We start from the raw sequence: 13,326 nt of genomic DNA, 5'->3' as shown, positions 1-13,326 counted from the left end.
AGATCCCCTAATTAGTGAATATAATAGGCTTAATCTGGATCACTGCACATATCATATTCCTTCAGAGGAAAAAGATTAATTCCACTTAATGACATCAGTCATTTCATCAGCAGAAAACAGAAAACCTTTTCTCCACCTACGTTCCAAATGGCACCATATTCCCTTTATAGTGCACTACTTTTGACCAGGGCCCATAGGCTCTGGTCAAAAGTAGTGCCCTATATAAGGAATAGATTACCATTTGGGACACAGCCTCTCAGAAATTAATGTCACCCTGTAAATGGAGAGAGATGGAGGAGGCAGACCTGGTTGAGAGAGAAGAAAGATTTCCCCCTTCTCACTAATTACCGTTATTATTCATATCCTATTGAATAATGGCACATCAGTGGGAATTAATGTAAGGGGGTTATCATGCCTTTAGCACTTCCTACATACAGTACATACAGTGCATTCGGAAAGTATTCAGACGCCTTGACTTTTTACACATTTTGTTACGTTACAGCCTTATTCTAAAATGGATTACATTGTTTCTTTCCCTCATCAATCTACACACAATACTCCATAATGACAAAGCAAAAACAGGTTTTAGCAAATATATTAAAAGTAAAAACACTGAAATAGAACATTTACATATGTAGTCAGACCCTTTACTCAGTACTTTGTTGAAGCACCTATGGCAGCGATTACAGCCTCGAGTCTTCTTGGGTATGACGCGACAAGCTAGGTACACCTGTATTAGAGAAGTTTCTCCCATTCTTCTCTACAGATACTCTCAAGCTCTGTCAGGTTGGATGGGGAGCGTCGCTGCACAGCTATTTTAAGGTCTCTCCAGAGATGTTCGACCGGGTTCAAGTCCGAGCTCTGGCTGGGCCATTCAAGGACATTCAGAGACTTATCCCGAGGCCCCTCTTGCAATGTCTTGGCTGTGTGCTTAGGGTCATTGTCCTGTTGGAAGGTGAACCTTCGCCCTAGTCTGAGGTTTTGAGCGCTCTGGAGCAGGTTTTCATCAAGAGTCTCTCTGTACTTTGCTCCGTTCATCTTTTCCTCAATCCTGACTAGTCTCACCATCCCTGCCGCTTAAAAACAACCCCACAGCATGATGCTGTCACCACTATGCTTCACCGTAGGGATGGTGCCAGGTTTCCTCCAGACATGACGCTTGGCATTCAGGCCAAAGAGTTAGATTTTGGTTTCATCAGACCAGAGAATCTTGTTTCTCATGGTCTGAGAGTCCTTTAGGTGTCTTGAAAAACTCCAAGCGGGCTGTCATGTGCCTTTTACTGAGGAGTGGCTTCCGTCTGGCCACTCTAACAGAAAGGCCTGATTGGTGGAGTGCTGCAGAGATGGTTGTCCTTCTGGAAGGTTCTCCCATCTCCACAGATGAACTCTGGAGCTTTGTCAGAGTGACCATTAGTTCTTGCTCACCTCCCTGACCAAGGCCCTTCTCCCCTGATTGCTCAGTTTGTCCAGGTGGCCAGCTCCAGGAAGAGTCTTGGTGGGCCCAAACTTATTCCATTTCAGAATGATGGAGGCCACTGTGTTCTTGGGGGACCTTCAATGCTGCAGAAATGTCTCGACACAATCCTGTCTCGGAGCTCTACGGACAATTTATTTGACCTAAAAATGTATAAAAACCTGTTTTTACTTTTTCATCGTGGGTAGATTGTGTGTAGATTGAAGAGGACCATTTTTTATTTAATCCATTTTAGTATAAGACCGTAACGTAACAAACTGTGGAAAAAGTCAAGGGGTCTGAATACTCTCAGGAGTTAGCCTGGTTACTAGTCTGTTTGTGCCACTCCTCAACATTTGCTTGGCATGACAAGGAGTGGCAAGGACTGGAATGTTGGCACAAACAGACTGGTACCCAGGCTACATTCAAACCCTCCAGCTCTACAAAGTTCATCAGCAGCCACTGGTAGACTGTAGGTGGTTGTTGAGGGTGAAGAGGTCTATCTACGGCGGGGCTAGGAGCTGGCTGTTGGGAGGAAGTTGGCTTATGTCCGCACCAGCGGGACAGGGAACCTAGCAGGGATGAATCTAGAAATCCTCACAGCAATCATTCAACATTGTGCACGTGAAAAGAAAAAGCACAGTATGTCATCAGTACAGCATCAGGGCGTTAAGAAATTATGATGATTATGTCGAAATAACTTGCTCTACCTATAGAAACATAGGGCTCTATTTTCGTCCAAAAGCACGTTCATTTTTTAGTCATGAAAAAGCTGCCGCTTTTGGCATTTTCCATCCAAACACCAGGTTTGGAAATTTACCTGTGTATCACCAGCTCACTTGAGCTGAGGTAGGAGGGGTGGCAATATTTGAGGTTTGTCCTTAAAAACAAGCACAAACATGACAATTTCACTAATGGGGAGTTTGAAGACCCACAAAAAGCAGGTCCTAACAGTAAAGCGGTTGATAATGGTATCATGGATTTTGAGAGCGGAAGCGAAGCCTATCCAGCCTTGACACACAGTGCCCATTGAAGGAATGATGTGGTGAATCTCATATTTAGAATCTCATATTTAGAAACATAAAATAAGTATTTGTTTCCCCCCATTTTTTATTTTTATTTTTTACAAATAATGAAGCATAGCCTACCCTCATTTAAGGCTGGTTTAGCAGCATTGGTTTGTCTTTTTATCTTGTGTAACGGCTTTCTACTGGTGAAGGAGAGTCGGACCAAACTGCAGCATGTAGATTTCGATCCATGTTTAATAAAACAACTTAACACGAATCAACACACAAACTCAACAAAACAATAAACGAAACGAAAACCGAAAACAGCCTATACATGTGTCTACAAACCTCTAACAAGGACATCAAGACACACAGGACAATCACCCACAATACAACCAAAGAATATGGCTGCCTAAATATGGTTCCCAATCAGAGACAACGGTAAACACCTGCCTCTGATTGAGAACCACTTCAGACAGCCATAGACTCTCCCAGAACACCCCACTAAGCTACAATCCCACTAAGCTACACACCACATACAAAAACCCATGTCACACCCTGGCCTGACCAAAACATAAAGAAAAACACAAAATACTTCGACCAGGGCGTGACATCTTGTCCATTAGCTGAGTAGTCTATGAATAAAGGGGCTTTACTGAGAGGGCGTTGAAGTATTTTGGACATTTTTCCCCTTTTTTTATTATTCACAATTCACATAACTGCATTTTGCTTGTTGAAGTAGGCTATCCATCCCCATTTTCAGAGAGTGCCCCTCGTCTGATTACCAAAGACAAGCTCCTCCAAACTATTTAACCTATAATGCCACATCAACGGCAGACTTGTTTGAGAATCTGCCCTCACACATAGGCAATGATACAATTGACAGGAGCTAGTATTTCGATATAGACGTGTGAATGTATAGCAGAAATGTAGGCCTACAGTGCCGCGAGAGAAGTGGTATATGATATCGTGCTTCTGACCCAATCCTATTTAGAGATGTTGTTGTTTGTTTGAAAAACAGATTTGTTTTTCATCTAATTTGATTAAAAAACACTTATTATAAAGATTCACTGCCCATGGGTTTATAGACGGGTTGGTTGTTTAGTAACAAAACTGAAGCATGCTCAACTATCAGGCGGGGTTGGCTTAGACTGTTGACCGTCACGTAAACTATTTTGTCTCCAAACGTTTATTGAAAACAGAAATACATTTGCACCATGACCACTTGTTGCCTCTCCAATACATCATTTAAGTTGTTGGTTTTTCTAGATAGCTCATTTCTGCCATATTAGCGTTGACATGACAAGAGTCAGAAACACCTCAAAACAAGTCAATGATATCAATAACACGATACAACGCGCAGAAACGAGCCACCTACGATTCCCCACATGACAAGCTTCTTGTCGTTGCTGCTAGTTATCTGACCGTTCAGAATCGCAACACCACGTGGCCTTCTGCCAACCCGTCTAAGGTGAGAATGTGCATTGCTCGAATGCAATTCAATTTCGTCTGCTATTTCTGGAGAAGTGCAAATCCGATCTGTGAGATGGTTCCATGAGGTTTATAAAAACATCACATTTGCCAGCAGTGTAATGGAGAGTGGACATTCCCCATTTTGTCTTTATATTGGATCTTTATCCAGCTTCTGAATAGATGGGATGTGCGTAAAACCCTCCTTGGTCTTAGTTGCCTTGTCTGTGTTACACGCCCAACGGAGAGCAATTGTGGTGCCTGTAACTGTATTTAGACACAGCCTATTTAAAGCAAGTACTTGTTTCGTCAGTAGCTTAGATAATTGAATCTTGATGATTGACTACTTTTGCCATGTCCCATGTCCAGGCGGCAGTTTACAGTAGGCCTAGCCCCTACGTCAGTGTGAATGCTATAGCCTATGTTTAACAAATGTATTTCCATATTGAAGCAATGCAATTAGATCAATGTGGACTACAGACATGTTCAACATGATCAAATACGGGGAAGGCTATTTAACGAACTAGGCTATAACGGACTAGCATTTGAATTGGAATTGATGACAATGGAATACATATAAAAAGGTAAATACACAACTTGAAGCAACCACATATTTAGCCATGGAGCACGTTCTGATTGGCCAGTCAGGGGCCAAGCCTTGACACACCTACAACTTATTCATCAAAATCTAGTCCTTTAGCGCCACCGCCAGCTATTGCGCCCATCCTTACTGTACGGTTGTGAAAATAGCAAAAATATTTCTGACACACCCCTAAACCCTATAACGCTACCACCAGTGCTAAGATTTACTATTGCGTTTTTTTTTACAATGGAGCACAGTGTGCTTTTCACCTGACACTATTACATAGTAGACCAGAAGTGTCAAACATCCGGCCCGCGCAAGGGGGTCCAATTCAAACTTAATATACTTTAAAATAACTTAAACCAAATCAGAACAGTTTCTTGACAGTGTTCAGCTCACTAATAATCCCCTAAATGAAATATAGACAGTCAGGGAGCATAGATATTGATATTAAGAGGACAATTTCTTTTGCACATTTTGACAGCGAGGAAATGATCATTGCGGACCTCACTGAAGACCGAATGCGGCTTCCGAGGCAAAAAAAAATGGTCACCCCTGTAGTAGACCAGTGTGCCATATTTCCCTCTAACCTGGTACTGCTGGCCTGTATAGAAGATGAGGTGATCATAGGGCACCTTCCTGCCCCCAGACACCAGCACGTGCTTGACTGCCCTGTCGATGCCCACCATCTTGCCCGCGGAGAGACAGATGGGTATTGTCCCAGTAGCCATGGCTGTGGGTAGTGGACAGGGCGAGTGGAGTTAGTCTAGGTATTATACATTTGTAGTACAGGCCATTTCTGTGTCCATGAGATCAAAATGACTCCCAAGCTCTGATTTCCATTGACATTGATGACGACAGTCTTCCATGTAGACCTTGAATGACAGTAAGGTAAGCTGCAGGTATCTCATCTTGTGGACAGGAATCTCATCTTTTCATTGGTGTAGTAGCCCGGGAAGCCTTGCGTGGAGATCAGAGTCATGTTATTGAACCTGCAGGTGTGGGCCTTGATCAGGAAAGAAACACAACGATTTCTGGGAAGATGACCTTGCTTCTGACAACACAGTGGCCTTCAGCCAGCCTAGGAATAATGCATAGATAGATTAACAATGTCCAGTGAATACGAGAACGTGTATTTTCTGAGAGATGATGACCTCATCACACCTTAACACAAATGGTCTTGCCCTGATGAACAAATGGGTGTATATAAATGGGTGCAACAGTTATCTCAGAGTTCCTGTTCCATTTTGTAGTAGCGGAAAAATCGAAATACTAGACATGCAGTACATTGGTTCAGGAAGAACAGAGGGAATCACAGAGATATGAGCTACGGCTCTATCTGCAGTGTGTTGTTATTCTCTGAGAGCTGAGTGAGAGGGCGCAGATGCAACTGAATGCCTCCATCTAATGCCCTTATTGCATTTCATCTCCATCGGTATACATTAAAAATCCTTTATTTTCTAAGCCTCGTACTAAAAGCCCTTTGTTTCGTCTGCTTTTGTCCCCAGCTTGTAGTGTTCCTCTTATGCGTTTACTATCAGGAGTGTAAAAGGTCTCTTGTGATGTAAATGTCCTCCTTTGTTCTGTGCCAAATGGACATTATTCTCATTGGTAATACAACAGAGAAAGCCTCAATGGTGCTGAGTGAAAAGGAGATGTACACTGGGCTGAGCCATGTCATGTCAAGCTTTAGATCGCCTGCAAGTCTGCTGCCGGTCTCTGGCAGGGAAAGTGATAGATCTGGTCTAAGTTGCACATTTGTGAATGAAGTGGTGGGAAAAAAAACACCTTTTCATGCAACACAAACAGACGTGCCAACGCAATATTTATTACGACCCTTTAATGTCAATAGATTTTAACACTCGGTTTGACGTGTAGAATAAATAACTCAACCAATGGTCTTTGTTCACAATGGCAGCCAAATCCAGTGTGTTCCTTTTCAGTCAGTCAACTTCGGTACCACGTACTATGTTCGCACTCTCGCGGCTTCGGTTGAAGGATCTACAGTCACGCCCGCCAAAGGTCAAGGAATTCCTCACCTCGCTGTGAGCCCCGCCTTCCACAGGTGAGAACAGTGAGGCTCGGATTCATTACTTTAATCACACCTCAGTGTGCACACTACTAAAACAAGCCATTGGAACACGAGACTGTTTTACGTTGCGCCAACTAAATTGTCCCTTAGTTGGCGTGCTCAGCCACTGGAAGTTGTGTGCTGAAGTTTGTAATGCTTCTCAAAAGTCTCCTAATAACGAAGAATTAGTTATTCTTTGTAATTGATTGGCCTGGCTATAGCAATAAGTAAGATGGCTAACGTACCTGAAATGACGAAAGCTAACACGCCGGGTTTGTTTTTGTATTTAACCCTTATTGTACGAGGTAAGATGACTGAGAACAAATTCTCATTTACAGAAATGACCTGGGGAATCGTTACAGGGGAGAGGAGGGGGGGATGAATGAGCCAATTGTAAACTGGGGATTATTAACAACCATGTCCCAATCAATTCAAAAGATACTCATGTTGATTGTCTTGTATGGCTCGGTGCATGCTCAGGCTGCCCTCGCTCGAATCATTTTGTGTGCAAGACTAGGGGACGGCTGGCAATGTTCCCTTACTAATCCGTGGCACAGGTTCTCTTCACAATAGTGTAACATTCTTTAGGGGGCTTTGTGTTTCCGGTAGTGACTTCCTCTCCCGCATGCACGTACCTCGTCCGAGTTGCGGGACGCAGAGATGGTTCCAGTTCTCTGCTGCCAATGACTGGAACGAATTGCAAAAATCTCCCTCTTTAACTTTAAGCATCAGCTGTCAGAGCAGCTTAACGATCACTGTACCTGTACACAGCCCATCTGAAAATAGCACACCAACTACCTCATCCCCATATTATTACTTACCCTCTTGCTATTTTGCACCCCAGTATCTCTACTTGCACATCATCATCATCTGCATATCTATCACTCTAGTGTTAATGCTAAATTGTAATTATTTCACCTCTGTGGCCTATTTATTACCTTACCTAGCGGTTAGAGTGTTGGACTAGTAACCGAAAGGTTGCAAGTTCAAATCCCTGAGCTGACAAGGTACAAATCTGTTGTTCTGCCCCTGAACAGGCAGTTAAACCACTGTTCCTAGGCAGTCATTGAAAATAAGAATTTATTCTTAACTGACTTGCCTAGTTAAATAAAGGTTAAAAATAAATAAATAATTGCACACACTGTACATATATTGTTTTATTGTGTTATTGACGGTACGTTTGTTTATGTGTGATGTTTTTGTCGCACTGCTTTGCTTTATCTTGGTTTACCTGGTTAAATAAAGGTGAAATATATATATTTTTAATAAAATAAATCAAAAATAACATCTGCTAGCATGCATAACTCCCACTGAATGAAACTTACTAGCGTTCCCCTGGGAATATGGCAACCCCATTCCTATTTTCAATTCCTGGAGTTTGAGAAAGTAGAGAGAGCAGGGCTTGCATGTTCCTCCGATGAGGAATCTGCGCTGCTCCACAAAAAACCATTGCTGTGATGACAGTTCCTCCACATTTTGTTATGTCAAACTGGGTGCTACATGTCCACAAGGGAGCCGGGGTTCATGCAGGGCTATACAATCTCACGGAAACACAACGCGTGTTGGAAGCTTGTCTATGTTTAATGCTCCTCTCGTACCCCGCGTCCCATGCTGTTCACGGGGTTCAAAGTGTAAATCAATCTCCCCAGCGTGGGAGTAATAAGTTGGGGGAATTCGCTCCCTATGGGGAGGGGGCATTATTGGGATTCATATTGCTGATTCCTGCCTGTAGCTCACTATTCCCTATGAGGTGTCTAGTGATACAGGTTATGGGCCGTGTAGGTGATTGGTAGCGAAGTCGAGGGAACAAGCAGGGTTGGACATGACAATGCTATTATCCAACACACAGTCTCTGGGATTCATATGAACCTCGAAATCGCCCAGTGCTGGGAGCCAGCTTGTTACCGGAATGCATCTTACCACCTAAAACGAGTGAGGCTCATTGTGACAGTACTGCCAATCGGGGACATCACTGATCACCGAAGCCCTTGTGCCCAGAGTGGGCCGGGCTTTAAGCTAACCTTGGCACAATTTTAACAACCTCGAAGTTCCACAGTGTTCACGGGTGTCAAAAGTGTTGTCTTCAACATGTGAGTTTGATGGTTGTTGTTACGAATCCCTTTTGGCCCGACAGTCTAGGGGGGATGGTAATGAGACCCGTAACATAACTCATGCAAATTATTATTGTGACAAAGTAAAAGTGTGCACGAAATAACCACGACAACAGGAATCTACCGTCAAACTCTAGGTTTAATTATAAACTCACGGTAATGGGGGAGCAGGAAAAGGGGCTGAGCTGGACCCAAGAAAAGAAACAATAAGTATTCAAAAACACCCCTAAGCTAGGCTAACCTACTTTAACAACAGCTAACTAACTAACCAAAAATACAGTGGGTGGTCCGCCCAGTTCTAACTAGTGTATTTAACAAAGTTCACCTACGGGTAGTGTATGCCCAAGGGCGACTTGTCTTGGTTTCCCCTTTTCCCACCAGCAAACAAACACCATATCCAAAAACAATACTCACAGGTGATGAAAGTGCTATGGAGGTGCTTAAACAAAAGAGAGGTTAAGACAAAAAGCGAGAGTGAAACACAGAGACCTACAGACATGGCATTTACAGAGAGATTGAGCTAGAGATTGCTCCAGAGCAAACAAATGATGGGGTTTTCAAACCATGGGGAAGGAACTGTGATAGGGTAGGAAATAGGAGGTGTGTCTTCTGATTGATGATTGATTGTTGATTGATTGGAGAGTGATGATTTTCACCTGTGAGGGGAGAAGGAGAGAAAAAACACAGGATACACACACACACAGGATAACTGTATCCGTAACAGTTGTCAAGAGTGGTGGAAATGGAAGAAGAACCAATCTCTCCCAGGCCACAAAGTGGTGTCCTGTCCATTCAGATGACATCGGGAGGCTCGCTGTCTGCTCCGTCCAGTGGCGCGCATGTGCAGCGTCACTGTTACGAATCCCTTTTTGGCCCGACAGTCTAGGGGGGATGGTATTGAGACCCGTAACATAACCCATGCAAATTATAATAGTGACAAAGTAAAAGTGTGAACGAAATAACCAGGACAACTGAAATCTACCGTCAAACTCAAGGTTTATTTGTAAACACACGGTAATAGGGGGAGCAGGAAAAGGGGCTGAGCTGGACCCAAGGAAAGAAACAATAAGTATTCAAAAACACCCCTAAGCTAGACTAGCCTACTTTAACAATAGCTAACTAAACAAAAATACAGTGGGTGGTCCGCCCAGTTCTAACTAGTGTATTTAACAAAGTCTACCTACGGGTAGTGTATGCCCATGGGCGACTTGTCTTGGTTTCCCCTTTTCCCACCAGCAAACAAACAAACACCATAACCAAAACAATACTCACAGGTGATGAAAAAGTGCTATGGAGGTGCTCAAACAAAAGAGAGGTTAATACACAAAGAGCGAGTGAAACACAGAGACCTACAGACATGGCATTTACAGAGAAATTGAGCTCTTGAGCAAACAACTGATGGGGTTTTTAAACCAAGGGAAAGGAACTGTGATTGGGTAGGAAACAGGAGGAGGTGTGTCTTCTGATTGATGATTGATTGTTGACTGATTGGGGAGTGATGATTTTCATCTGTGAGGGGAGAAGGAGAGAAAAGAACACAGGATACACACACAGGATACCTGTATCCGTAACAGTCACCCTTGATCATGTGAACAGTGATGCCAGGGTACAGGCTACAATTTATTGTGTGTCTCCCTCTCTCCTATTGTGTGTCTTCTGCAGCTTCATCACATTGACTATTCTTGAGGCCTCAGCGCACGTTTTGAGTTAGTAAATATTCTCCTGTCTCCAGAAACAGGCAACACGTGTGGTTCCTATGTCGAAGATCCAGGACGCTGGTACAGCCAGTGTTTCCTGGTTCCAAAAATGGACGGAACATTGGGTCCCATTCTAGACCTACAGTACCAGTCAAAGGTTTGGACACACCTACTCCTTCCAGGGTTTTTCCTTTCATTTAAATTTTTTTACATTGTAGAACAAGAGTGAAGACATCAAATCCATGAAATAACACATGGAATCATGTATGAACCAAAAACGTGTGAAACAAATAATTTGAGATTATTCAAAGTAGCAACCCTTTGCCTTGATGAAAGCTTTGCACACTCTTGGCATTCTAGCAACCAGCTTCACCTGGAATGCTTTTCCAACAGTCTTGAAGGAGTTCCCACATATGCTGAGCACTTGTTGGCTGCTTTTCCTTCACTCTGCGTTCCAACTCATCCCAAACCATCTCAGTTGGGTTAAGGTGACCGGAAACATGACCGAATACAAACAGTGTAGCTATTCCCTCCGCAAGGCAATCAAACAAGCTAAGCATCACCATAGAGACAAAGTAGAGTCGCATTTCAACGACTCAGATACAAGAGGTATGTGGCATGGTCTACAGTCAATCACGGACTATAAAAGGAAAACCAGCCCCGACGCGGACCAGGATGTCTTGCTCCTAGACAGACTAAACAACTTCTTTGCTTGCTTTGAGGATAATACAGTTCCACTGACACTGCCCGCTACCAAAACCTGTGTGCTCTTCTTCACTGCAGCCGACGTGAGCAAAACATTTAAATGTGTCAACCCTCGCAAGGCTGCAGGCCCAGACGGCATCCCCAGCCGCGTACTCAGAGCATGCGCAGACCAGCTGGCTTGTGTTTACAGACATATTCAATCAATCCTTATCACAGTCTGCTGTCCCCACATGCTTCAACCATTGTTCATGTTGCCAAGAAAGCTAAGGTAACTGAGCTAAATGACTACCGCCCCGCCCCGTAGCACTCACCCTGGGTCTCGACCCTGCCCTGTGCAACTGGGTCCTGGACTTCCTGACGGGCCGCCTCCAGGTGGTGAGGGTAGGTAACAACATCTCCACCCCGCTGATCCTCAACACTGGGGCCCCACAAGGGTGCGTTCTTAGCCCTCTCCTGTACTCCCTGTTCACCCACGACTGCGTGGCCATGCACGCCTCCAACTCAATCATCAAGTTTGCAGACGACAATACAGTGGTAGGCTTGATTACCAACAACGACGAGACGGCCTACAGGGAGGAGGTGAGGGCCCTCGGAGTGTGGTGTCAGGAACCTCACACTCAACGTCAACAAAACAAAGGAGATGATTGTGGACTTCATGAAACAGCAGAGGGAGCACCCCCCTAACCACATCGATGGGACAGTAGTGGAGAGGGTAGAACGTTTTAAGTTCCTCGGCGTACACATCACGGACAAACTGAAATGGTCCAACCACACAGACAGCGTGGTGAAGAAGGTGCAGCAGCGCCTCTTCAACCTCAGGAGGCTGAAGAAATTCGGCTTGTCACCAAAAACACTCACAAACTTTTACAGATGCACAATATCACAGTATCACAGTATCACCGCCTGATACAGTAACTGCTCCGCCCATAACCGTAAGGCTCTCCAGAGGGTAGTGAGGTCTGCACAACGCATCACCGGGGGAAAACTACCTGCCCTCCAGGACACCTACACCACCCGATGTCACAGGAAGGCCAAAAAGATCATCAAGGACAACAACCACCTGAGCCACTGCCTATTCACCCCGCTATCATCCAGAAGGCGAGGTCAGTACAGGTGCATCAAAGCAGGAACCGAGAGACTGAAAAACAGCTTTTATCTCAAGGCCATCAGACTGTTAAACAGCCATCACTGACATTGAGTGGCTGCTGCCAACATACTGACTCAACTCCAGCCACTTTAATAATGGAAAAAATTATATAATACATGTATCACTAGCCACTTTAAACAATGCCACTTCATATAATGTTTACATACCCTACAATACTCATCTCATATGTATATACTGTACTCTATACCATCTACTGGATCTTGCCATCTTGATGTAATGTATCACTAGCCACTTTAAACAATGACACTTTTATATGTTTACATACCCTACATTACTCATCTCATATGTACAGGTATATACTGTACTACTCTATACCATCCACTGCATCTTGCCTATGCTGTTCGGCCATCACTCATTCATATATTATTTTATGTACATATTCTTATTCATTCCTTTACACTTGTGTGTATAAGGTAATTGTTGTGAAATTGTTAGGTTAGATTACTCGTTGGATACTACTGCATTGTCGGAACTAGAAGCACAAGCATTTTGCTACACTCGCATTAACATCTGCTAACCATGTGTATGTGTCAAATAAAATTTGATTTGATGTCTGGTGATTGTGTAGGCCAGGTCATCTGATGCAGCACTCCATCACTCTCCTTGGTCAAATAGCCCTTACACAGCCTGGAGGTGTGTTGGGTCATTGTCCTGTTGAAGAACAAAGGATAGTCCCACTAAGCACAAACCAGATGGGATTGTGTATCATTGCAGAGTACTGTGGTAGCCATTCTGGTTAAGGGTGCCTTGCAATCTCATTAAATCACAGAGAGTGTCACCAGCAAAGCACCCCCACACCATCACACCTCCTCCATGCTTCACGGTGGGATCCACACATGCGGAGATCATGCACTCACCTATTCTGCGTCTCACAAAGACACAAATCAAATTTAGACACCTCGGACCAAAGGACAGATTTCCACTGGTCTAATGGCCTGATTCACGCAGTCTCCTCTGAACAGTTGATGTTGAGATGTGTCTGTTACTTAGCATTTATTTGGGCTGCAATTTCTGAGGCTGGTAACTCTAATGAACTTATCCTCTGCAGCAGAGGTAACTCT

General features: G+C 43.9%; 1 pseudogene; it reads right to left on the bottom strand.

Annotated features, from left to right (window-relative positions):
* LOC115140625 (cilia- and flagella-associated protein 61-like) overlaps positions 1-13,326 on the bottom strand; it is a 31,285-nt pseudogene that overhangs the window by 1,736 nt on the left and 16,223 nt on the right.

Source organism: Oncorhynchus nerka, linkage group LG13 (assembly GCF_034236695.1).
Source record: "Oncorhynchus nerka isolate Pitt River linkage group LG13, Oner_Uvic_2.0, whole genome shotgun sequence".
Lineage (NCBI taxonomy): Eukaryota > Metazoa > Chordata > Actinopteri > Salmoniformes > Salmonidae > Oncorhynchus > Oncorhynchus nerka.
Note: the sequence above shows the minus strand (reverse complement) of the source record. Positions and strands in the feature narration are given on the sequence as shown.